This window comes from Budorcas taxicolor, chromosome 6 (genome assembly GCF_023091745.1).
Source record: "Budorcas taxicolor isolate Tak-1 chromosome 6, Takin1.1, whole genome shotgun sequence".
Taxonomy (NCBI): domain Eukaryota; kingdom Metazoa; phylum Chordata; class Mammalia; order Artiodactyla; family Bovidae; genus Budorcas; species Budorcas taxicolor.
Genome location: NC_068915.1, coordinates 13,608,434 through 13,634,230, shown reverse-complemented (window position 1 = coordinate 13,634,230; position 25,797 = coordinate 13,608,434). Strand labels below are relative to the sequence as shown.

General features: G+C 41.4%; 1 protein-coding gene across 1 annotated transcript in view; it reads left to right on the top strand.

Annotated features, from left to right (window-relative positions):
• Positions 1-25,797, top strand: part of ALPK1 (alpha kinase 1) — a 64,231-nt gene that overhangs the window by 14,323 nt on the left and 24,111 nt on the right. The gene's annotated exons all lie outside the window — the stretch shown is intronic.

Genomic DNA, 25,797 nt, shown 5'->3' with positions numbered 1-25,797 from the left:
AATATCTGCATGTTCTTGGTGGGCTGGAAGCAGTAGTTTTAATTCCACCATGCTTCATTAGCATTTTTATTTTGAAATGCTACTTGCTAAGAGTTGGGTAACTTAAAAAAATAAACTCACCACTATTTCATCCATGTGACTTGGTGTCTAAGCTGTTGAAGCCTGGCATGTCCCTTCCTGAGTCCTGACTGAAATCCTGTTCTCTCCCTTATCTCCTCATGATTCACACTCTTTGGGAAGTATCGTCAGAGTCACTGGCATTATTATTCCTTAACTCACTTAATGGAAATGAATCCAACGGGTACCTCTACCCCAGAGAGGAGAGAGCCTCAAGAATAACACATGAACTCAGATTGGAGCCCAGATTTCAGGCTTAGGTTCTGGGGGTGCTTCTATAAGTGCCAATTTGCTTTTTGATAGTGTTCCCCAGCCCCCCACATTCTCTTAGATGATTATCAAAGGGACTCTAGTAGCTTGTTGTTGTTGTTTTTTTACATAAAATACAGACATTTGTATGGAGACCAAGCATTATAAGCAATGACAATCTCTTAAAATTTTTATTTTATTGGTTTACATGGGAATGTGTTTGGGGGTCATCCCAAAATAAATGTAAAAATAGACATTATCTTTGTCTATCAAAACAAAAATCCAGAAAAGATCCCCCTGATCTATGTACACATAACAGCATTGTTGGAGACTTCGTAGAAACAGTAACCCCCTCATCAACATTTCCAACTCTCCGAAAAACAGACTGAAGTTAAACAGACTGAGGACCACAGGCAAAGGAAAGTGAATACTTTGAACAAATCTGGTGGTGAGCCAGGGTTTTTAAATAAGTGTGCTTGTTATTAGTGGAGAAGTGGAATGGAAAACAATTATAGTGTATATATCATTTTGGGTTTATAGAATGCTTGTATGTGCATCATCTTATTTAATTTTCAAAATCGCCCTCCAGTGATCATTACATTATCATACCCATTTTGCAGATGACAAAGTTAAGGTACGGGGAGATTAACTTTCTCATGGGAGCAGATCAGTGAGTGGTGGAGCTGTGACTCAGCTCCTTCCTCTGTCCTACTCCAATTCTCCCTCTAGGAGCCCCAAGGGATGAACTTGAGCACCCAGGTGGAAGCCCTGAAACTCGTTTACTCTAATGCAAGCTGTAGGCTGTCCGGTAGAACTTTCCGCAATGATGGAAATGTTCTATATTTCTGTTGCCCAATACGCTAGGCCCTGCCCTCTTGTGACTCTTGAGCACCTGAAATGTGGCTAGAATGACTGAAGAACTGTTTTTAGTTTTATTTCATTTAAAAAATGAACTTCTACATACACATTTCCATGTAGCTAGGGCTACTATCAGCGAAGGCAATGGCACCCCACTCCAGTACTCTTGCCTGGAAAATCCCATGGACGGCGGAGCCTGGTGGGCTGCAGTCCATGGGGTCGCTAAGAGTTCGGCACTACTGAGCAACTTCACTTTCACTTTTCACTTTCATGCACTGGAGAAGGAAATGGCAACCCACTCCAGTGTTCTTGCCTGGAGAATCCCAGGGACGGGGGAGCCTGGTGGGCTGCCATCTATGGGGTCGCACAGAGTCGGACACGACTGAAGCGACTTAGCAGCAGCAGCAGCAGGGCTACTATCTAATTAGATGTGCTCAGTCTCTCAGTCGTGGCCAACTCTGTGTGACCCCATGGACTGTAGCCTAGCAGGTTCCTCTGTCCATGGAATTCTCCAGGCAAGAATACTGCAGTGAGTTGCCATTTCCTTCTGCACTAATTGGATAGTGCAGCTCTAAAGCAGTGGTGCTTAAAGTTAGATTTCCAAACAACAGCACTTCAGTTCAGTTCAGTTCAGTCGCTCAGTCGTGTCCGACTCTTTGCAACCCCATGAATCACAGCATGCCAGGCCTCCCTGTCCATCACCAACTCCCGGAGTTTACTCAAAATCGTGTCCATCGAGTCAGTGATGCTATCCAGCCATCTCATCCTCTGTCGTCCCCTTCTCCTCCTGCCCCCAATCCCTCCCAGCATCACAGTCTTTTCCAATGAGTCAACTCTTTGCATGAGGTGGCCAAAGTACTGCAGTTTCAGCTTTAGCATCATTCCTTCCAAAGAAATCCCAGGGCTGATCTCCTTCAGAATGGACTGGTTGGACCTCCTTGCAGTCCAAGGGACTCTCAAGAGTCTTCTCCAACACCACAGTTCAAAAGCATCAATTCTTCGGCACTCAGCCTTCTTCACAGTCCAACTCTCACATCCATACATGACCACTGGAAAAACCATAGCCTTGACTAGACGGACCTTAGTCGGCAAAGTAATGTCTCTGCTTTTGAATATGCTATCTAGGTTGGTCATAACTTTCCTTCCAAGGAGTAAGTGTCTTTTAATTTCATGGCTGCAATCACCATCTGCAGTGATTTTGGAGCCCCCCAAAATAAAAGTCTGACATTGTTTTCACTGTTTCCTCATCTATTTCCCATGAAGTGATGGGACCAGATGCCATGATCTTCGTTTTCTGAATGTTGAGCTTTAAGCCAACTTTTTCACTCTCCTCTTTCACTTTCATCAAGAGGCTTTGTAGTTCCTCTCCACTTTCTGTCATAAGGGTGGTGTCATCTGCATATCTGAGGTTATTGATATTTCTCCCGGCAATCTTGATTCCAGCTTGTGTTTCTTCCAGTCCAGCGTTTCTCATGATGTACTCTGCATATAAGTTAAATAAGCAGAGTGACAATATACAGCTTTGATGCACTCCTTTTCCTATTTGGAACCAGTCTGTTGTTCCATGTCCAGTTCTAACTGTTGCTTCCTGACCTGCATACAGATTTCTCAACAACAGCACTTAGTATCACCCAAAAACTGGCTCAGATTCTTGGGCCATATATTAGTCTTACCAAATCAAAAACTCTGGGGGTGAGGGTCTGGCAATCAACATTGACAAGCCCTTCTGATGATTCTGATGCACGTTAGAGTTTGAGAATGACTGTTGAAAAGAGAACAGGGTTGCGATTGATTGGGCAGCTCAAATAAATCCATTAGGCTGCTTTAGCCCATCTTGTGTTTAAACTGGGAGCTTTTTGAACTCTGAGCATCATTTTCTTTAGCTTACCCAGGAAGCTATAAATTAAAGACAGAGAGCCTGAACAAAAGTGTGAGAGGAGAAGGGCTTTGAAAGCCCTGTGTGTTCCGCCAGTGGCATATAAGCTCTGTATATGGCTTCCAAGGAAGGTGAGAGCATGGTAGCTTCAGAGGAAGAGATCCCTGCTTTGACCTTCGAGGCTTAGAAAGTTCCTCTGGATTTCCAGCATAGACTGAGATGTAGCACATCTCTATAACCAGGGTTTTACTCCCTTCATTTCATCCACGCTTACTAGATTGCCCTAGGTGCATTCAAAGCTGGTAGTGACATTGGCTGAAAAACTGGATATGGTGTTTTAAAGTCTTGTTGCATTTGGAGGTTAATGTGAGTTGAGAGACAAACGGCTCGTAGTTGTTAGACTGTGTCGGGAGTCCATTCATTATTCCTTCTACTTTCCCTCTATATATTGCGCAGATATCACAATTGGGGAGCATAAAGGCACAGAGAATTTAAGAAGTTTATGCCCTGCTCACAAGGTCACTCAGGGGCAGCTCTAGGAATCAGCCCATTAGGCTGCTTTAGCTCATAATGTGTTTAACCTGGGAGCTTTTTTGAATGCTGAGCATCATTTTCTTTAGCTTACCCAGCAAGCTATAAATTAAGCAACCACACCTCCCAAAGAGCCTTGAGATGCTTTCTTATTGTGTCAGACCCCAAGTGCACAATTGCTAAACCACTCTGTTTTGTAAATGCGGAGAACTGTAGTGCTATCTTAGTTTGTCAAAAGTATCGCAAGGAAATTCCATGATTTGTTTTTGTCCCATTATCCACTGATTTCAATATCACTTTTTACCAAGGCTGGATGGCCACGTTATTATAATAATCAATTAATTGTGAGATTCTATTCTTACATTAAAAAGTAAAGGTTGCTGAGTTTTTTTTTTAGTTATGTGTTCTTATAGATTTTTTTCATAAATCTAAGTTTCCATGATACTTTTATACCTTAAAACGAATCCTTCTCATAAAAAGTTTTCCTTCCATTTTAAAAATTAGCATTACATTTGGAGTGTAAACACTGCCTTTAATTCCATAGATAACAGAGCAAAGTTAGGCGTGAAACTGTGCGGAGTGCCTGAGTTGGTAAAATGAAGGGTCATTTCTAATGCCCCTCACTTGGGCTTAACTTAATTAGCAAAAATCATGTGTTTTGTGCTCTGCTTTCTGCTCTCCACAGCCTCCTCTGTTTCCTCCCTCGCCTACTTTCCCATCCCCCCATCTTCTCTCCTTTGGTGTGTGGCCACAGACAGAAATTTATGGCAGGGGCCAGCCTCCTTTACACTCCACACAAAGCTTGCTGACTTGAGAGAGTCTGTCCTCTCTCTCCCAGAAAAAACACCTGCAGCATGCTCCCCAAGAAACCTGGAGAGATGGGAGATTAATGGGGCTGTGATAGCCGGGCAGTGTTTTTGGTATTATGCCCTCTCCCCAGGTAGATGGGTCTTTTCCGAGATGATACCAATTATTTATTGCTGAAACATCTGTTGATAACTGCAGCTGCCCTTGTGAGACAAAGCATATCACAGGGTCACAGGCTATAGGGACGTAAAATCTTACCTCATGCTAGCTTTAGACTATTCAGCAACACCCTCAAGTCCATGGGTTACCGTCATCTGTAGTGTCTCATCGTGCCATAGAAAATACTTTGTAAACATTGCCCTGCCCTGCCCTATAAGCTTTGAAGTGTTATTTCATCTTCATCGGTAATTTATATTCCAGTGCCATTGTACGGTGGGAAAAAGAGGGGGAACCTTTTTTGTTTTCTATCTAATTGTATATCGCCTGACACTTTGACCTGTATTATTAGTATTAGTCAGAAAAAGGATTTTCTCCCTCTCTTATTTAAAAATAAAATTTCAAGGGAAAGTAAGCGCTCCTTCAGCTCCTTTCACTCAAAACAATGTTTACACTCTGAGAGGGAAAGATGAAAAGCACAAGCAATTTTTTTCAAGTGTCGGAGAAGGGCATTTCAGTTTTTGAAAGAGAACAGTAAGGCCCTTATAAATATCATTCAGAAAAACCTTTGATGGATTTTTCAAAAAGTAATGAAAGCTTTTAGCATTAGCTTCTGTTTAGCTTGGTTTGGGTGGACACAGTAGAATTCTAACTAGTAAAACTGTCCTTACATGTGAGATGCCAGGACATGAAGGCACTTACCTCCATATGATTGCCAACTTATGTGATTTCTTCAGTAACTTGTACACTCCTGAAAAGGACAATTTCTACCTAATTTAGGGAAGGTATGAAAAGAAAACTTCTGAAAGGGAGATTAAGGGCATGTTTGGATTTGTATGTCAGTGGCATTTGGGAGAAGATGGGGTTGCCAGGCCAAAACTTGTTTCATAGACTGCAGTTTTGAGCATTCCCTGCGAATTTGGGGGTCCTAATGCTGGGAGGGACTGCCCTCTCCCCAGCTCTACTTCTGTGGGGAGGAAACCTGAATTTAGTCTGGCACCTTTGTAAGGAGACACGCTGCAGTCTTCACAGGCTGGCTGATTACAAGGGGATGAAGCAGGCTCAGAATGAGGATTTTTTTTCCATTTCCTTTTCAACTTTACGACCATGAAAATGGGTAATCTGATAACTTTTATCCAGCAGCCTTTTTTGGAAATATCTGTGCTACCTTGCAGTAATTTTAAGAGAGATTTAAAAAAAAATGATTATTGGTTTTCTTGTGCTAATATGGTTGAAAAATGTTTGTGAATGGAGTTTGATCAATTTAGCTTTCAGAATATTTTTTAATAAGTCTCTTTAGATATTCTGGGTGCCTTTAAGTTGACATTTTAGATTTTGAACTACTTAAAATATTAAATGGTCAAGAATTAAAACATGAATAAATGTAAGAATTGCTCATTACAAGATTGCAGGGAAATATTTTTAAAAGTCTAATTACTTTACAATATTGTATTGATTTTGTCATAAATTGACATGAATCCACCATGTAATTAATCCACTAAAGTAATTAGCCTCCAATTAAAATAAATAAATTTATATTAAAAAAAAAATTCTAGTGTGAATAACCTGGGAGTAGAGAGGTGAAAAGTGGCCTTTAGCAAAAGATAACTAAAGTGTGAATTTATTAGAAAATGAAATGTCAAGTCAAAGAAAGATATGAAGGGTATGAAGACGAGGTAAGAGGGCGAGATGCTTTCCATGGGAACAATAAAATTTCTTCCATGAATAAGTTCTGGGTTAAAAGATCATCTTAAAAATCATTTTTAAAGCATTTATTTCAGATAACAGTTTTCACAGTAATAATAGAGAACTCAACACCCATAATAGATGCGTTTGGGATTATGATTTGTTCAGCAACTGATTTTTCTCAAATGAGGTTTTCATCTTTAACTATGGCCTTGGGACTTTAATAATTGAAATGTTCTTCATCAGGATGCAAAAAGCAAAGTGAATATAAACTGTATATTTGTTCATTCATTCAGTAAAACTTTACTGAGTGTTAACACATGCCAGGTGTTGATATAGGTCACCCAGAGTAATGTAAGAGAAATCGAAGACCTAATTCATGTTTTGGAAAAACTGCAAGAATGAAGAGATAGGGCAACGCTTTGTCAAAAGTCTGCTTATTGGAATGGTCCCTTCTATTTATTGAACACCAAATGTGTGGCAGGTACTCAACACATGTTCTTCTAATCCTTACAAACTTGGCCCTATGATCTGCCCTACCTGTGAAAGGTAGATAGGAAGTGATGGCGTTTCTCAGTCCCAAGCAGTATAAGCCATTGTGTAGTTCAGCAGTTGGAAGCTTTCCTTTGTTTCATAAACAGGAGAAGGGCTACTCCCTCAATCTGGATCCTGGAAAGGGGCAGAAGCGGAGCCTCAGAGTTGGAACCAAACTGCACCCAAATGTGAAATACAGACAACCACCAAAAACTTTATTATTATAGGTCCTGAAACCTGGGGGTTATCATACTTTTCCCAAGTGTTATGGGTTGATGTTTTCCCCATTAAAATACTTTGAAGTTCTAACTCTCAATGCTTCAGAAAGTGACTTTATTTGAAAATAGGGCCATTCAGTTCAGTTCAGTTCAGTCGCTCAGTCATGTCCGACTCTTTGTGATCCCATTCACTGCCGCGTGCTGGGCTTCCCTGTCCATCACCAACTCCCGGAGCCGACTGAAACTCAAGCCCATTGCGTCAGTGATGCCATCCAAACATCTCATCCTCTGTCGTCCCCTTCTTTTCCCACCTTCAATTTTTCCCAGCATCAGGGTCTTTTCCAATGAGTCAGTTCTTCATATCAGGTGGCCAAAGTATTGGAGCTTCAGCTTCAGCATCAGTCCTTCCAATGAATATTCAGGGCTCATTTCCTTGAGGATGGACTGGTTGGAGTGCCTTGCAGTCCAAGGGACTCTCAAGAGTCTTCTCCAACACCACAATTCAAAAGCATCAATTCTCCAGCACTCAGCTTTCTTTATAGTCAACTCTCACATCCATACAGGACTACTGGAAAAACCATAGCTGTAACTAGATGGACCTTTGTTGGCAAAGTAATGTCTCTGCTTTTTAATATACTGTCTAGGTTGGTCATCGCTTTTCTTCCAAGGAGAAAGCATCTTTTAATTTCATGGCTGCAGTCACCATCTGCAGTGATTTTGGGGTCCCTAAAAATAAAGTCTCTCACTGCTCCCATTACAGATGTAATTTGTTCAGATAAGGTCATACTGGAGTAGGATGAGCCCTTAATCCAATCTGACTGGTGTCCGTATTGGAAGACAGCCATGTGAAGACACAAAGATGCAGAGAGAATGCCAGAGGCATTCTGTGATGGCAGAGGCAGAAGTTGAGGTTATGCAGCTACAGGCCAAGGAATACCGGGGATTTCTGGCACCACCAGAAGCTAAGAGAAAGGCATGGAACCTTAGCAGAGCATGACCCTACTGACACTGATTTCAGACCTCTAACCTCCAAAACTTTGAAACAGCACATCTCTATGTTGTAAGCCACTCCATTTGTGGTACTTTGTTATGTTAGCCCCAGGAAACTAACACACCAAGTGAAAGCTGGCTTATGCACATGTAGAAGATGAGGAAGCAAGAAAGCTCTCAAATGGTTTCAAGATTCTTAGCATGCCATCTTATGTCCCTACAGGAAGAAAGGTGAAATAAATCACAGTCAAGAACAGAATTTGTTCCAAAGAACAAAAATAGTTTCTACAAGAAAAAAAAATGTAGGTTCTAGTATCAACTGTATTATATCATCCCTAAACATGGGAGAAAGTAGACTGGAGAAAACATATCACAATACAACAGCCTGCTAAATATCTCTATTTGCATGTTCCAGACAGTTCCACTCCAATAGGTCAAAACCTGAACTCCTCATCTTCCGGCTCCTTCTCCCTCCACCAATCACATTTTATCCTCCTCCAGTGGCCACATGTAATTAAATGTTTCCACAAGCCACCCAGTCACCCAAATCAAGACAGGAATCATCTTTAACTCTATCTTCACCCTCAACTCTCGTACTCATTGGTTATCACAGCCTCCTGATTTCCCCTTAAATATCTCTCAAATGACATCTTCTTCAACCCAATTGCAGCTATTCTGGTTCAGACCCTATCATCTCTTTCCTAGATCATATCCAACTCCTCTCCCTATCTAGTCATGTCTTCTGTATTATAAGGAGAGTAAGGTTATGCTGCAGGAAAAAAAATCCAAATAGCTCCAAAACCTTAGGGGTTTAAAGTAAATAAAGACTTGTTCCTTGTTCTCCCTTAGTGTCCCTCTGAGGGAACACTGGGGGAAGCTCAGCCTTATGTCACTCTTCCTCAGGGACTCAGCTTCATGGAATGCCTATCATTTAAAATATTGCTGATTGCTGTGGCAGGGGGAAGAAGAAATTGTGACTTGCATAGCGGCTCTTAAATATTTTCATACAGAAATGGCCATTGGTCAAGATAAGCCATGTAGTCACGCCTCACTTCAAGGAGCCAGGGAAATGCAACTGTACCACGTGCCCAGAAGGAGGAGACCCAGAAATAGATGGGTGGATAGTCCCCATTATTGCCACGGCTCCACAAGTTTTCTCTGCACTGTAACCAAAGCCATCTTTCTGATATAGCAATCTGACATTTTTTCTTGCTTAAATCTTTGGTGGGAGGGTGGAGGAATCTCAGTTAATTTAGAAATAATAAATAAGTAACATGTATACTTTACAAAAACACCTAAAACTAATCCTGAACAATAAAATCTAAATAAATTTGAATGAACATTTTTATTAGAGTGGTAGATTACAAGCTAATTTTTTATATTTCTTTAATTTCATAAAAGGCATCTGTTACTGTTATTAAAAAAAAGGGGGGGGGGAGATGATTGAGAGAAAGAGAAAAGCCTCTGCTGTCCAGTTGTCCTCAAATCTAAATAGGATCAAATATTCAAAAACCTAAGTAAGGATAGTAAGGTAATGGTGCATCACTTCTCTGAGAGCAAAAACAAGTACTGAACTCAGATTCTAATGGAAAAGCTAACATCATTAATTAAATGACATTGACCATGCATCTTTCCACTAATAAAGTGAGGATTCAAAATGCAGTGCTCTTGTTTCTGAATCTTTTCTTTTCCCATTTGATGGCCTGCTATGAGCTAAGTTCTCCTGTTAAGTTTTTGGAGATCATTTTAGCACGTATGTGTGCATACACATACAGACACCTGTGGAATATACATATATATATATATCCATATAATTAATATTCATGAATACAAGTTATTTCTTTATTGAATGATAGAATACCAAAACTGGAGGGAAATTTTGTTGTTCAGTTGTGTCCAACTCTTTGCAACCCCATGAACTGTGGCACGCCAGGGTTCCTATCCTTCACTATCTCCCATAGTATACTCAAACTCATGTTCATTGAGTCAGTGATGCCATCCAACGATCTCATCCTCTGTAGCCCCCTTCTCCTGCCCTCAGTCTTTCCCCAAATCAGGATATTTTCCATGAGTCGGTTCTTTACAACAGGTGGCCAAAGTATTGGAGCTTCAGCTTCAGCATCAGTCCTTCCAGTGAATATTCAGGGTAGGTTTCCTTTTGGATTGACTGGTTTGATCTCCTTGCTGTCCAAGGCACTCTCAAGAGTCTTCTTCAGCACCACAGTTTGTAAGCATCAATTCTTTTGCACTCAGCCTTCTTTATGGTCCAGCTCTCACATCCATACTTGACTACTGGAAAATCCATAGCTTTGACTATATAGACCTTGGTTGGCAAAGTGATGTTTCTGCTTTTTAATACACTGTCTGGGTTTGTCATAGCTTTTCTTCCAGGGAGGGAAATTTAAAGGTCATCTATTTCAAGCCCATCATTTGATAGATGGGGAAATGAAACCCAGAGAGTGTAAGGAGTGACTTGCTGTAAGTTACACCACCTGTTAGTGGGAGCAGCAGGACCCAGCACCCAGGTTTCTGAGCCTGAGCCTGGCATGTCTTCCCTGAGTCTACACAGGTCCATTCTTCACACACGGCTGTTACGGGGCCAGGGCAGCCTTTCCCTGGTGCGTTCCTATTGCCTCAGCTGCCCTGTAACCTGCTCCCTTCCCTCTCTGTCAATGTGATTTCACTTTTTTACTCAGTGCAGGATTAAGACAGAAATCTTATAATTTTCAATGATCAACATTTAAAACTTTAGTTCCTTCTGCTGAATGTTATAGTTCTTCTTTTGAAAAGGAGCCAGACGAAAGGTTCAGATCCTTCAAAAATGAATTTCATTTAATACATAAAAATTAGGCACCAAGAGAATGAAACCTTCAGAGGATAAATATTAGTCCCAAGGCCTATGCGAATTCAAACTTTAAGATAGCATATGATTAAAATCACCAAGGATTTAAACCCTGCTCTAAAACTGCCAAAAAACTACCCCCTTTAATACGGTACTTTCAAGTTTCAATGGAAGATAAATTAAAATGGTGACTTGTCCTTAGAATTCTACCAATGAAACTTTGGTTGCCACAGAATCAGGCATGCAAGTTATCCCTTTGATGAGGACTAACCCTATGGCATGGATTTCATGTCTCCTCATAATGAGGCCCAAAAGCTGAGCCAAGTCGGTAGAGTTGATCAAACTAAGACAAGTGGGCAGAGCAATCCAGTTCAAAATGCAGAAAATGAGCAGATTGAAGTGCTGGGCAGAAAGAAGAAAGTGATGACCTTCAGAAAATGATCAGTCCTAGGGATGTGCTTATCCTGTCCTGTCAGCAAGAAAGAATAACATCACCTCCTACATTTTATGTTAAGCAAATTAAGGAAGTTGAACAATATTATCTCTAAATATATATATATATATATCTCTCCACATATCTGATGCTGTTTATATTAGTTGAACCACAGTGTTTTGTTGTATATCAACAAGCACCAAATACTGACAACCTCATGTGATTCTGTACGATATGCTTTTAACAACATATTAATTTGAGGACAACCCTGCAAATAGAACTGATTATGCCCATTTTGCTGATGAGACAGTTGGCTCAGAGAGCTTGAGAGATGTTCCCTATCCACACTACAAAGTGTGGTTAAGCTGGGATGTGACCCTAAGCCTCCCCTCTGTGCCACCCCCCTCTGCCTGCCACCATCCCTTCATGATGTAGAATCACTTGCCTTGCTTATTAAAACAACTTGCTTCAGAGGGCAGAAACCAAAACCTTTTAAGCTCAACAAATTCAAAGATATTTGGAATTACTTCTTTCTCTTTTTGGATATATTTGTATAGAACAAAAGAAAAGTCTTTCACTATCTCATGGATTAATTCGTTCTGAATCAGTTGTTTTTAATTTTTTTTACTGATCATCAGTAAAAACTTTTGAGCAGGCACTCTAATACACATTTGTTTGTTTAATAAAGTATATGCATCTGCTATGCATTCCTATGTTATATATTTCTATAGGATAGAAGTTTAAGAAAAAAAAACAATTAAATGAACACTTTAAAATAATTTTTTAAACTGAGTTATTGGCACAAGAACCTTTCTGTTTGTATTAAAATTATAATTAAATATGATAAACTATTTTATTTAAACTCAGCACTGCCTGTTGAAGATATGGCTAGCACAGTTTATTTCAGTACTTAGTTCTAATGACTGTAATAGTTGAAAAAATTATGTCTCAAAGATATGTTGATCCAAATAAAAGAGGTAGGCTGTAATTGCTAATTCATGCTAATCATATTTCAATCCACCCACCAATTATGAAAAATCATTTGTTGAAATTCAGCTAGCAAATTTCCACTTTCCTTAATGTCAATAGTGTGCTTCTGCAAGGTAACCAGAAGACATTACATTTTAACAAAGGATGTTGAAACTTATTCAAATTCTTCATTTGGAAGATTTTTAAACAGGTTGAAAGTTTCCCATTTGTATGAGTGTTTTTAATATAGATACTTTCTTTTAAAATCACAATGCTGAAAACACTTCCAGTATCATTATCTGAAAAATATTTTCAGAATACCTGTTGGATAACATACTGTTGTCAGCTACTTGTCATCACAGAAAGGCTAGTAAATTTGGAGCACCTGTGTGTTTCCATTAGCTGTTTCCATGCCTCAGATAAAACTTATTGGCCATGATACTACCAAAGTGGGCTTGCCAGGTGGTTCAGTGGTAAAGAATCCACCTACCAATACAGGAGCACAGAAGACACAGATTCGGTCCCTGGGTCGGGAAGATCTCCTGGAGGAAGAAATGGCAGCCCACTCCAGTATACTTGCCTGGAGAATCCCATGGACAGAGGAGCCTGGAGGGCTACAGCCCACGGGGTCGCAGAGAGTCAGACACGACTGAGCACACACACAGTGCCAAAACACAAAACTAGCACTTGTCTGTTTATAAAGCTACGATGGCCAAACTCTTTACATTTGACTATTGTTTAAAGAACTTTGCTTTGAGCTTTTTGCAGTCTTTCCCCCTCTTATTATGAATTATTCTGAAGTGTCTTTGATTTGTGATAATATAAACTGCCAATCTATTTAACCAGGTATAACTGCAATATCAGAGAAGGCAATGGCACCCCACTCCAGTACTCTTGCCTGGAAAATCCCATGGATGGAGGAGCCTGGTAGGCTGCAGTCCATGAGGTCGCTAAGAGTCGGACGCGACTGAGCGACTTCACTTTCACTTTTCACTTTCATGCATTGGAGAAGGAAATGGCAACCCACTCCAGTGTTCTTGCCTGGAGAAACCCAGGGACGGGGGAGCCTGGTAGGCTGCCATCTATGGGGTCGCACAGAGTCGGACACGATTGAAGCGACTTAGCAGCAGCAGCAGCAGCAGCAACTGCAATATAATAAACTGAAAACAGTTCAGTGGGTGAGTCCTCATCATCAGCCCCTCCAAGATGAGGAATTCCTCTGTGCAGTTTGTCATGAGTCACCATTTGACATACAGGCAAAGGAAGGGGCTAGGGTCTACCCACTTTTTAAAATGTTATAGTAAAGCTTACTTTCTTTCTCATTGGTAAACTTTGGTGGAAACTTTTAAATTTTTCATTATATTTTGAGATATGAGGGACTGATTCCACACGCCTACCATCAGTCCACTCTCAAAATAATGTTATTCATTGAGTATCTACTAAGTGCAAGGCACTTTACATATATTTTTCTTTAATTTTCTCAGTAATCTCTGTGGTTTTATTATCCTTATTCTATATATAACAGAATGAAATTTTAAAAATTAAGTAGCTTACTTAGTTTGGACAAAGAGGTGTAAAGCAAATAGTGCCTCAGCTCAATCCAAGCCCAGTATTTTTCACTTTCCCACAGCATCTCCCTCTAGTAACTGATTTGACTCTCTTCCTCCTGAGAATAGTCTCAAACTAACTTTTTTTCCATACACATGTACAATCCATCACATTTTGAAAGTATTACCAACTCAGTCCTGGAACTTTTTATATTTCTTCACCGTGTAAATACTGAAAGCAATATATGTTTCTTTCATGGTTACTGAAAGCCTTCTATCATGTTAGGCATGAATTATTCCCACTGGCACTGTATATGAAATTGAAACCTCTGCGCCTCTGGAGTCATTGTCAAGTAGAATGTTAAAGGGGCATAGGAGTCAGACCTCTAACGTTCTTTCTCAGTAAGTCTCACATTTTATGATTTGTACACAGGACTACAGCAGCTTCTCGTCATTCTTTGTGTAAGGCCAAGTCTTTGCTTAATGTGCTTAAAATGCACATAATTTAGACTTGCTTATGATTTTAGTGATTTATGGTTGAGATTCTAAATACTGCTCAAGGGACTGACTGAACCGGGATTACCTGTGTGTCTGTATATCTGTGTGTATCTGTGTGGGAATGTGCATCAGCTGGGGAGGGAGAGAAAGAATGAGGAAAAGTTTAGCTTCTAACACTTTTTTCCACGAGTTCTACTATCCAGAGATTCTGATTTAGTGAATAACCAATCATACTTTGTGAATAACTTCCTAGTAGTGAGATTTTTTAAAATGAGGTTTTCTTGCAGCAAGGCTAACCTTTACGGTTAAAACATTGATTTCTGCTTTGCTTATATAAATGTGATTCTCTTGGATAATAAGATTCTAAAGTGACAAGTCAGTCTATTTGTTTTTCTAATCATGCATAGCTCTTAAAATTGCAACAGGCATAATTAAGCTCTCAAACCTTTCAATGATAATTATTACCTTAAGAACAAATGAAAAGTCCTAGGGACAATGAGGTCCAAACAGTTCTCTTTGTACTCTGTATCTGCCACTATTCTAGTATGTGGTTTTGATAATAATGTCAATGACAGTCTTGATGAAATTAAGGTCATATAGGTAGGGATTAAGGAAGCTGACTTGGGCTGGACTGCCTGGGTTGGAGTCCTGGTGCTGCCTCATTAGCTTCGTCATCTTGGGCACCTTACCTAAACACTTGGCTTCCATTTTTCTACCTCTACAATGGTATAACTACTTTATAGATTGTTAGAGGATTAGTGAATGTATAACATGGAAAATGCTTAGAATCGTGCCTGTTGTTCACTCGCTGAGTCATGTCTGGCTCTTTGCAACCACCTGGACTGTAGCACGCCAGCCTTCCCTGTCCTTCACCAACTCCCAGAGCTTGCTCAAACTCATGTCCATCGAGTCAGTGATGCCATCCAACCATCTCATCCTCTGTCGTCCCCTTCTCCTCTTGCCCTCAATCTTTCTCAGCATCAGGGTGTTTTCAAATGAGTCAGCTCTTCGCATCCATTGGCCAAAGTATTGGAGTTTCAGCTTCAGCATGGTTGCAGGAAGGGGAAATCCCTTCCAGGGCCCGAGAGCGGACTCTTGTCTAACATTTGGAAATGAGTTGTCTGAGGAGACACACATGCTGACAAAGCAAGAGAGTTTTTGGAAAGGGCACCCAGCGAGAGAACAGCAGAATAAGGGGAGGCAAATTTCTAATAATGGCTGGAATTAAAGTGGTTGCTCTAGAGGAGGTGAAGAGTGGTCAGAGCTTGTGCGTATTTTAAAGGCGGGAACCAACTGTATAGCTGAGCTGTATAGCTCTGCTCAGTCCTCTGTGATGACCTAGAGGAGTGGGATGAGGGGGTGGGAGAAAGGCTCAAGAGGGAAGGGATGCATATATATATTTATAGCTGATTCGTGTTGTCATACAGCAGAAACTAACACAACATTGAAAAGCAATCATACTCTAATTTTTTAATTAATTAACTTATTTTTTGGCTGTGCTGGGCTTTCTCTGCTGCAAATGGGGCTCCTTTGTAGTTGCGGCATGCAGGATTCTCGTCGTGGTGGCGTCTCTTGTTGCTGAGCATGCGCTCTAGGGTTCACGGGCCTCAGCAGTTGCGGTTCCCAGGCTCCAGAGCGCAGACTCAATAGCTGTGGTTCGTGGGCTTTGTTGCTCCGCAGCATGTGGGGTCTTCCCAGACCAGGGATCGAACCTGTGTCCCCTGCGTTGACAGGCAGATTCTTAACCACTGAGCCACCAGGGAAGCCCTAGACTCCAATTTTTTTAATAAGTTTTTTAAAAAGGTGTAGCCAATATCATTTGCAGATGGATTCAATGTAGAGGATGAGAGAAGAGCCACCAACAGAGTGAAAACACGAAAGCTTTGTCCTCAGCAAATGAATGAATGAGTTGTCATTAAGGAAATGAAGAAGCAAGTACAGAAGAGAAATTAAAGTGTTCTGTCTTAAACATATTAAGTTTGAGATACGTAACTGACATCCACATCAGGCTATTTATTGCGTAGGCAATTTTGTATACTGCACAGCACTGCAGGAAAGAGACTCAGAAGAGGTTTTTTTTCCTTCTTTTTAAACTTAAATTTATTTATTTTTAATTGGAGGATAATTGCTTAACAATAGCATAGTATTTTAGTTTGGAGTTATCAACACGAGTCATATTTGCGGCCAGGGGACCATCTAAATGAGTGTGTGCTAGAGAATGGAAGCAGTCTTAGGACTGACTCCTTGGGCCGTCAACATGCGGAGGCTGGAAAAGGATGTGCCAGCAAAGTAGAGTGAGCAGTCAATGAAGGAGAAAGAAAACCAGGAGAGTGTGAAATGCCAGAAGTCACATGAATAAAAAAGGAGGGATTGATGGTCACAGCCAAATGCTTCTAGGAGTTTGAATAAGATGAGGATTAATAAACGATCATTGGATTTGGAGGTTGTTGGCAACCTTTAAAAGAATGGGTTCAGTGGAGTGTTGGGGAAGGTGAGAAAGCATGACAGTGAGTTTAGACAACTCTTTTGAGACTGACTGTAAGGAGGGACAGAGAAATGGGACAGGTGCTAGAAGGAGAATGCTGGGGACTGGCTATTTGTACCCTTACTTCCCACATTCATAGGCTGAAATCCTACCTTTCAAGGTGATGGTTTTGGAGCAGGTGCTTTGGGGAAGTGATTAGGCCTTGAGGACAGATTCCTCATGAATGGGATTAGTGCCCTTAAAAAGAGGTTCCAGAGAGACACAGAGAAAAGATGCCACCTGTAAACCAGGAAGAAGGCCCTCACCCAACATCAGATCTGCTGGCTCCTTAATCCTGGACTTTCCAATCCCCAGAACTATGAGAAACAAGCTGCTGTTGCTTATAAAATACCCAGTTTATGACATTATTGTTACATCATCCCGAAAGGACTAAGGATCTACGGTTAAGGAAGGACTTTTTCAGATGGAAGATACAATGTTTGTGTGCCGATGAGAATGGTCCAGCAGAGATGAGGAAATGAATGGTGCAGAAGTGAAGGGGAGTGTTTACAGGCATCATGCCCTAGAGTAAAGCGGGCAGGAGAGATCTGAGTATATAGCGGCGATTGGCCTCAAACACGCCAGTAGAGGAGGGAGGACACGTGAGTTACAGCTTAAGAGGGTTGGCAGATTTGGGAAGGAGAGTAAGGAAGGTCTCACCTCACTGACTATTATCTTAGTGAATTCAGAAGCCAGGTCATCAGTTGAGTAGAGGAGGTTAAAGGGGCTGTGGCAGCTGTAGAGAGCAAAGGTGTCAAAGCTGGATTGTCTGGCCATGCTGAGGGCAAGCTTCAGGTTATGGTCATAAATTTAAAGTGTTACAGTTGTGCGTTTTTCTCCAGCCACACTCATTTGCTTGGGTGCAAGCCCAGGTTAGGCAGAGAATTAGATATAATTTGAAAATATTAAGCGACAATAAATCACATTCATCTTCTCCTGTGTTCAGAACCTACTGAAAGACAGATGGAAAAGAGCAATCTTTATTCTTCTAAAACAGGAGAACGTAGCTTTAGGTTTTGGGGCAAGTAGTTGGAAAATTCTTCACACATCTTGCTGCTGCCAGGCCCCTTTCCTTTTTGTAGAACGGGGAGGAAGATTCGAAGAGAGGAAAGAAGGTCTGAGCCTGCTATGCCATTCCCATCAGAAAACTCACTCAACTCCCATCAGGGAGGAGGGAGTGAAGGGTGGGGAAAGAGGCTAAAGGTCAGGGACAGGTGGTTTCAAAGCTGGAATCATTGGAATCACCTGGGGATTGTTGGTATCACCTGGGCATTGTAAGGAGCAACTGATGCCTGGGCACACGTCCAGAGATTCTGATTTAACAGGCCAAGGGTGCCATCTGGGCATCTAGATTTTTAAAAAGCCTCCTTAGGCGATTCGAATATGAGGTCAACATTTTCCTTTAACAGTAAACATGGTAGAATCGCCAGACAAATATGGCGGAAGTAGAAAGTGGCAGAGGAGTCAAGAATGCTTATTAAAAAGCTGTTATGTTGATGCACCATGGAATTTAAAGAGGCAAATGAGGACATGAGGGACTGATGGCATGGCCAAACAAGCAAACAAAACAGTAGGGTTAGCAGAGAGCGTGGATATCCCAAAAATGTTGCAGAATCACTGAAGCTGGGCTATTCAGGAAGAAAGCTGGGAGAATAGGAGATAAGTCAGAAAATCAAATGGCAAGTTCTGACCATGAGAGTGACTAAGGTTGAGTGTAGAGCAAGCTCGCTGGAGATCAGGAGGCCAGCGAGACAGGGTAAGTCATGTGTGCTGGGTAAGTCATCAGTATGGACGCTGAAATCACCAAGAATGATGACGAGAGTCATTGTAGCCATAGCAACCTGGAATCCAGAAGACAGGTGCAGGTCCATGGTACACGGGGGCCTTGAGCTTCACCAGGATCCTGGTGGATCTATTTTGATATTGCTTCTTCTTTCAACAGACAACCCAATTCCATTCACAGTAGATGTGTGGGAGGGAGGGTAAGAAAGCAGGGATAGATGACCCAAAATATTATCTTCAAGTATTGGGATCAAGAAAAAGGTTATATCAATAACTATTTTTTGAAAGTGCTTGAATCTGCATGTTCTACTGGTAAAATGAAGGCAAGATTGATGAAATATTAATAAGCCTTGAGCATAAACGGTAGGAAAGTTCAGGATTTTTCCCCTCCTCCTCCTCATGGTTCAGTGGGTGGACAAACGTGGAGCATTTGTGCTTGGTCTTCCCTTGACCTTGAGGAGTCCAGTTGGGTCGGTTGACTCTTACTCTGCTTTACTGTTGACACATAACTGTGTAGGCGTCAATCACTTTTCATTTGTTTATTCTGCTAATTCCTCACCTCAGGACATTTCCCCCTCTCCCTTTCCCCTGCCTTTTTCCTATCTCCCAATTTGCCATGCAGCAATAATTTCCCTTTACACTGCGCCTGCCAATTGCAATGCCAGATGGCTTTGGTTCTGAGTCCCCTCACCCAGCCCCCCTTGAGAACAGCTGCCATTGTCATTGCTGTGAACACATCACGGCTTTGAACCCATAGCTGGGACCCAAACTTGATGCTCAGCATTGGGAGGGGCTAGCGTTAATGCAAGGAACTATGAAAACAGCACACACTTTTCCTTGCTGCTGTTCAGCAAAAGCCCTTAGAACAGGCTCTTTAGCATTTTTTCAATCATCTGTGTATTGAAATCTCATTGTGGAATTTAATTCCTTTACCACCTGACTCAGCTTCCTCGCCATGAAGTTCCCTTTGTACCACAAACTCAATTAGAACCCCATATTTCCCATCCTGAAAACAGATGCAAAAAAATGTAGGGTATGTGTGTGTGCACATTTGCAAGCCTATCTTTAGAAATCCAGCATACACACTGCCTTATCTGTGTCCATATATTTTCATTTAAACAGGTTCACTCAACAAGAAAAACACAATTTAGTGACTAGTTGAACAAGCTTTCCCTTAAATCAGCCTCTGAGCAAAGATAAAGGAATAGAATTCCTTTTTTAAAAAAAATCTTGAGTTATGCTATATTGGTTCCATCACTAAAATTCTGTTACTGTGACACCATCTTAAAAGATTTTATTTTTGAGTCCTCTGTGATGGCAGGTCCGTTGTGGGCCTAAAATCCGAAACAAAAAGAACCCTGAATCAAATACCATGTAGACCAATATGCATTTCAAAGGCACTGCCATGTAGCCAGTGGGTTAGGGTTTTTGTGTTGTTTTCTTTTTTTTTTTCTTTTTTGGGGAGTGGGGCAGGGAAAGGGACTCTCTTTCATGTTAATCTAATTGTGCATAACCCAGGCACAGTTTGCCATGTAGGGAAACTTTCTCTTTCCCTACCACACACCCGGGGCCTCCTTTCATTCCTCCCCTTCTGAAGTCAGAGTGCTCCCCGGGCAGACACTTGGGGGAGATTCCCAGGATGGTGATGTATTCGGCTTTGCTGCTGAGGAATTCACTATCCCCTCACTTGGCAGCAAATGAAAGTGGGTATTAATTTCTCAGAGTGCTGGTAGAAACACGAGAGCGGGACTGCAAGCATGATACCCACCCAAATCTGTATGTGACGCACAGCAGGCCGCCGTTTCAAAGGAGGGAGAGGAAAGACAATGACAAGAAAGAAAAGATTCTCCGGAGTTGACTTTCTCTGCATTTTGCGTCGTTAGGTTTTGGGGAGAGATGCGAGAGGTTCGGGCCCTGAGCGGAGTTAAATTATGCAGCTGTGGGGACGCCAGGCCCTCCAGAATAGGATGGTTCGTTTAGATTTTCCACAATGCTATTGAAGTGCTTATTTTCCTCCTGAAGAGACACAAACAGATGCAAACTTCTGTAAACACTTTAGAAATGAATTCAGAGAGTTTGGCCTCTCAGCAGTGCTCAATAGCTGACAGAAAAATGTCTAATTAGTGCAAGTGGAAATAATAGGGCCACTTGGATTCCTTCCATCCTCCTCCGAGTCTACTTCTCCAAGGAACTCAAAGGGCCTTTGTCTGGCAGGTCACCCTCTCTCAGGCTTTTGTGCTCCAAACTATTAAGAGTAGAAGGGGGAAAAACAGATGAGGCAATGTTCTCTGCTCAAATATATGGCGTGTTCACGTGGGATGCAGAAGAGGGTGTTTGCAACATCCTTTTCAGGTGCTCGGGAGGGATTCCTCCATTGGCCACAGCCAAAAGCAGCTCGCACGTGCATGCTGAGAAAGCTGCCTTTCAAGCACCAGCTTCCCTTCGCCAACTGCCATGAAGCCTGCTCATTTTCCTTTTCTTTCTTTTCTTTTCTCAGTTTCTAGTAACATCACTCCTTAGACAGGGCAAAGAGAAGAGAGAAATTAAATGAGAGGCTCCACCATTTTCTGAGATAAACCTTAGAGATGTTATAGGAATCATCTGTTACTTCCTTTTTGCTCTCTTGAAAATTCCACTGACATTTATTGTAGGAGTCTATCTTCGCTTGGTGCTATTTTGTCATACAGGGAAATGGGAGCAAAGGAACTAAGTTCTCGTCCCTGTTTTGTTCCCCTTCATTTATTAAGCACCCATAATGTCCCAGGCTCTGTGCTGAACAATTGACCCACATTTCTTCTAATTCTCAAACAGCACTAAAAATCGATATCATCCACATGTCACAGATGAGGAAACAGAGAGGTTAAGTAACTTGCCATGGCAAATGAACGGAAGACCTTGGACATAATCCAGATACTTACGGTTTCATCTCAGACATTTTTTATCCCTAGAAGTGGATTTGGATGGTTTTTATATCTCTGAGGTCCCTTCAGTTCAGTTCAGTTCAGTTCAGTCGCTCAGTCGTGTCCGACTCTTTGCGACCCCATGAATCGCAGCACACCAGGCCTCCCTGTCCATCACCATCTCCCAGAGTTCACTCAGACTCACGTCCATCGAGTCCGTGATGCCATCCAGCCATCTCATCCTCTGTCGTCCCCTTCTCCTCCTGCCCCCAATCCCTCCCAGCATCACAGTCTTTTCCAATGAGTCAACTCTTTGCATGAGGTGGCCAAAGTACTGGAGTTTCAGCTTTAGCATCATTCCTTCCAAAGAAATCCCAGGGCTGATCTCCTTCAGAATGGACTGGTTGGATCTCCTCGCAGTCCAAGGGACTCTGATCAGTCTTCTCCAACACCACAGTTCAAAAGCATCAATTCTTCGGCACTCAGCCTTCTTCACAGTCCAACTCTCACATCCATACATGACCACTGGAAAAACCATAGCCTTGACTAGACGGACCTTAGTCGGCAAAGTAATGTCTCTGCTTTTGAACACGCTGTCTAGGTTGGTCATAACTTTTCTTCCAAGGAGTAAGCGTCTTTTAATGTCATGGCTGCAGTCACCATCTGCAGTGATTTGGTAGCACCAAAAAATTAAAGTCTGACACTGTTTCCACTGTTTCCCCATCTATTTCCCATGAAGTGATGACATACCTTAGAAGAGTCAAATTCATAGAAACAGAAAGTAAAACGGAGGTTACCTGGAGCTAGGGAGAAGGGAGAAAGGGTTTATTTAATGTGTATTGAGTTTCATATTTGCAAGATAAAAAGTTCTGAAGATCTAATTTACAACAATATGAATACACTTAACACTACTGAATGCCATACTTAAAAAAAGCTAAGACAGTAAACTTTATGTTCTGTGCTTTAATGATAGAGACTTGAGTTCCTTTCTGCCTGACCCTGACCCTTTGGACTTTGTAACTTTGGAAAGTCGATCTCTCAGTCTCCATTTCCTTACCTTACTTAGATTTTGTAGTTACTATAAATATAAATGAAATCACGTGTGTGAACATTTTTCATAAACTATATGGTACTACAAAGATGGAAACCATTATTGTCAAGGAGGAAAGGGAGGAGAATCAGCCCTGGAGAACAGACCTGCCTCTAAACATTGCATCCCACATAGGTACTGTTACCCAGAAAACTGAAGCGAGACCCCTATGAGAATGAAGAGCAGAACTAAACATCAGGCATGCACCTCAAAGAGAAGGGGCTCACTGTGGCTTGCCGAGTACCCTCCATAGGGTCATGAGCGGGGTGACAGGAACAGAGCTGCTGTTTCAAAGAACGGTTTAAGAGAGCCTGGCCATGGCAGACGCTACACATTCTGCAGATAGCAGCTGACGTTGCAAACCAAAGGGCCGTGTTGTACACCTAGCGTCGAGAGGACTCTTGATCAGAGACTCCATGTTAAACAGAGCTGGGCATAGATAAAGTCAGCAATTTCCTTTTCTATCTTTAAATTTACGTTTTACAAATGTCAAATGACTGCCTTGTTCTCATTTTAAAACTTGTGTTTTCAGATTAATGGTTTACTTGACAATCCTCAATAGAAGTTTTGAGCATTTCAGTTTTAGTTAGGCGTTTTTGGTTGAGTTAAACAGAGGCTCACACAAGGAAATTCATAGAAAAGGGTGTACATTATTATGAACATACACATGGGATGATAAAGGAAGCCTGTAACTCTAATAATAGCGTAGGTGAAAACGTGGATCTGGATTCACAGTCACACGGGTATTATACATAAACGTAGCTTAGCGAAACTCTACTCTCTGCTTCTTCCTCTCCTGCAGCAACGGGAAAATTCTGTGTTTCTTAGTTTAGACTGATAAATTCATTTTTCAATCCAGGCCACAGAGTCATGGGCTAGGTATGAGGTAGGTACTCTTAGGTTAGCCTTCAGCTGGTGGTAAGATGGGAAGAGGGGATCAAGGTCAACAAAAAACGTTGCTGCTTCAAAGGCAGGAGCTGTGAGCAGAGGAGTTTCCTTTAGAAAGGGTTATGGTGTGTTAGGTGGACTTCCCAGATGGCACTCATGATAAAGAACCCGCCTGCCTATGCAGGAGACCTAAAGAGATGTAGGTTCGATCCTTAGGTAGGAAAGATCCCCTGGATAAGGGCACTCTAGTATTCTTGCCTGGAGAATCCCTTGGACACAACGAGTCACAAAGGTTTCGGACACGACTGAAGCAACTTAGCACACAGCACACATGGTGTGTCAGGTAATGATTAACATTGGGGTCTTTGGGCAGATCCAATAAATAACACCTCTCTTACCCTCCTAGAGCAAACTAAGAAATAAAACAAAAGAGCTAGGGAGACAAGAGATTAAATATTACCTTTAATTCTGACAAAGGCTAACTTGGATACAGCTAGGTTTTAGGGCAAGGGGTTCTGCTAGATGAACCCCAGAATTATGTTGACTTCCCTATTCAGTCACAGAAATTACTGAGCCAAGCAGAACACCCCATAAGGGGTGGTTTTCTAGATAAGGCATGACATAGAAGAGCAGAGAAGAATCCCTATTTCCTTTAGACACTCTGATCCCAAAAGAAAAAATTGAGGAGCTAAGCAATGCATGCCCAGTTTCTTCCCAAGTTTACCAATCAAAATCGTCCACCTCTCCTGGGGCAGAATAAGTAGAAAGAGGCCAGGAGTGCTGCAGTAACTGAGCTCCCTGCACATGGAAGGAAACAGCAAAAGGAGAGGAGATATTCCCCCTAACAATTGGTATTACTATTAATATCACAATTTCAATAGTGATCAACTAAGAACAAAAGGACAAATACCAGAGCACATTATCACTTTTTAAACTTAAAAAACACAGTAATAGGTTAAAAGCCTTAATGAGAATGCATTAGTTTGAAAAGAGAAGGATTATTGTGGTGGTTCTTGATAGCAAGGTATAAATGAAAAGAAATATTGAGTTGGCCAAAACATTCATTTGGGTTTTTCATAAGATATTCTGGAGAAATCCAAATGAACTTTTTTGGTCAACCCAGTAGGATTTTAGGAGTCAGAATGGGAGGAATAATTCAATTGGATGATTAAAATACTGATTTTGACAAGTAAATAGAATCTGCCTCTTAGGATTTTTGGTGATGATTAAATAAATTAATACATATAAAGCTCTTAGCACTGTGCCTGGTACCTAGTTTTGCCCAATAAATGTTAGTACTCATGTGATGAAGAAAGCAGTGTTTGTATAAAAAGATTGTGGTAGGAAAATGGCAATGCTTATAATGCTTTCTAGGCTTCATATGTGAACTGACAAGCCCAGAAAACATTCTACTTGGTTTAGCAAATGGGTGGTAAATTCATTTATGTTATCAGCTGTGTGACTTTTAATGTCTTTAGTATAATACCTTAGGCTTCCGTGATAGCTCAGTTGGTAAGGAATCTGGCTGAATCTGGCTGAATCTGAAGGGATAGGCTACCCACTCCAGTATTCTTGGGCTTCCCCTGTGGTTCAGCCGGTAAAGAATCTTCCTGCAGTGAGGGAGACCTGGGTTGGATCCCTGGGTTGGGAAGATCCTCTGGAAAAGGGAAAGGCTACCCACTCCAGTATTCTGGCCTGGAGAATTCCGTGGACTGTAAGGTCCATGGGGTTGCAAAGAGTTGGACACGACTGAGTAACTTTCACTCACAGTATAATACCTTAAAAGCCCTAAATATGGTGTTTTTCCATAAAAGTTTGCCTCATATAAATCTCTATTTCTCACTCTTTGTTATACTTTCATGTCTGAAAGTACATTCAGACATTCTTTTCTTATTTTATTCATTAACTACACATGATCATATAAATATATTACCCAGAATTCTGTTTTTATTAATTAAAATGTAGGCAATAAATGAAGCAGGGTGTTATGAACTGATGTGGAAAGCTATTCTAGATGTTATGATGACTGAAGAAACCGAGTAACACAACAGTATGTCTAGTGTAATTTCATTTAGGACGGAAAGGAAGGAAAAGAAAGGGAGAGAAAAAAGAGAAGGAAGAAAAAGAGAGAAAAGGAGAAAGAGAGGAAGAAAGGCGCCCGCAAGGGATCAATTAATGTCTAAATATACATAAAAGGGTTCGGAGAAAGCGATGGCACCCCACTCCAGTACTTTTGCCTGGAAAATCCCATGGGCGGAGGAGCCTGGTGGGCTGCAGTCCATGGGGTCGCACAGAGTCGGAC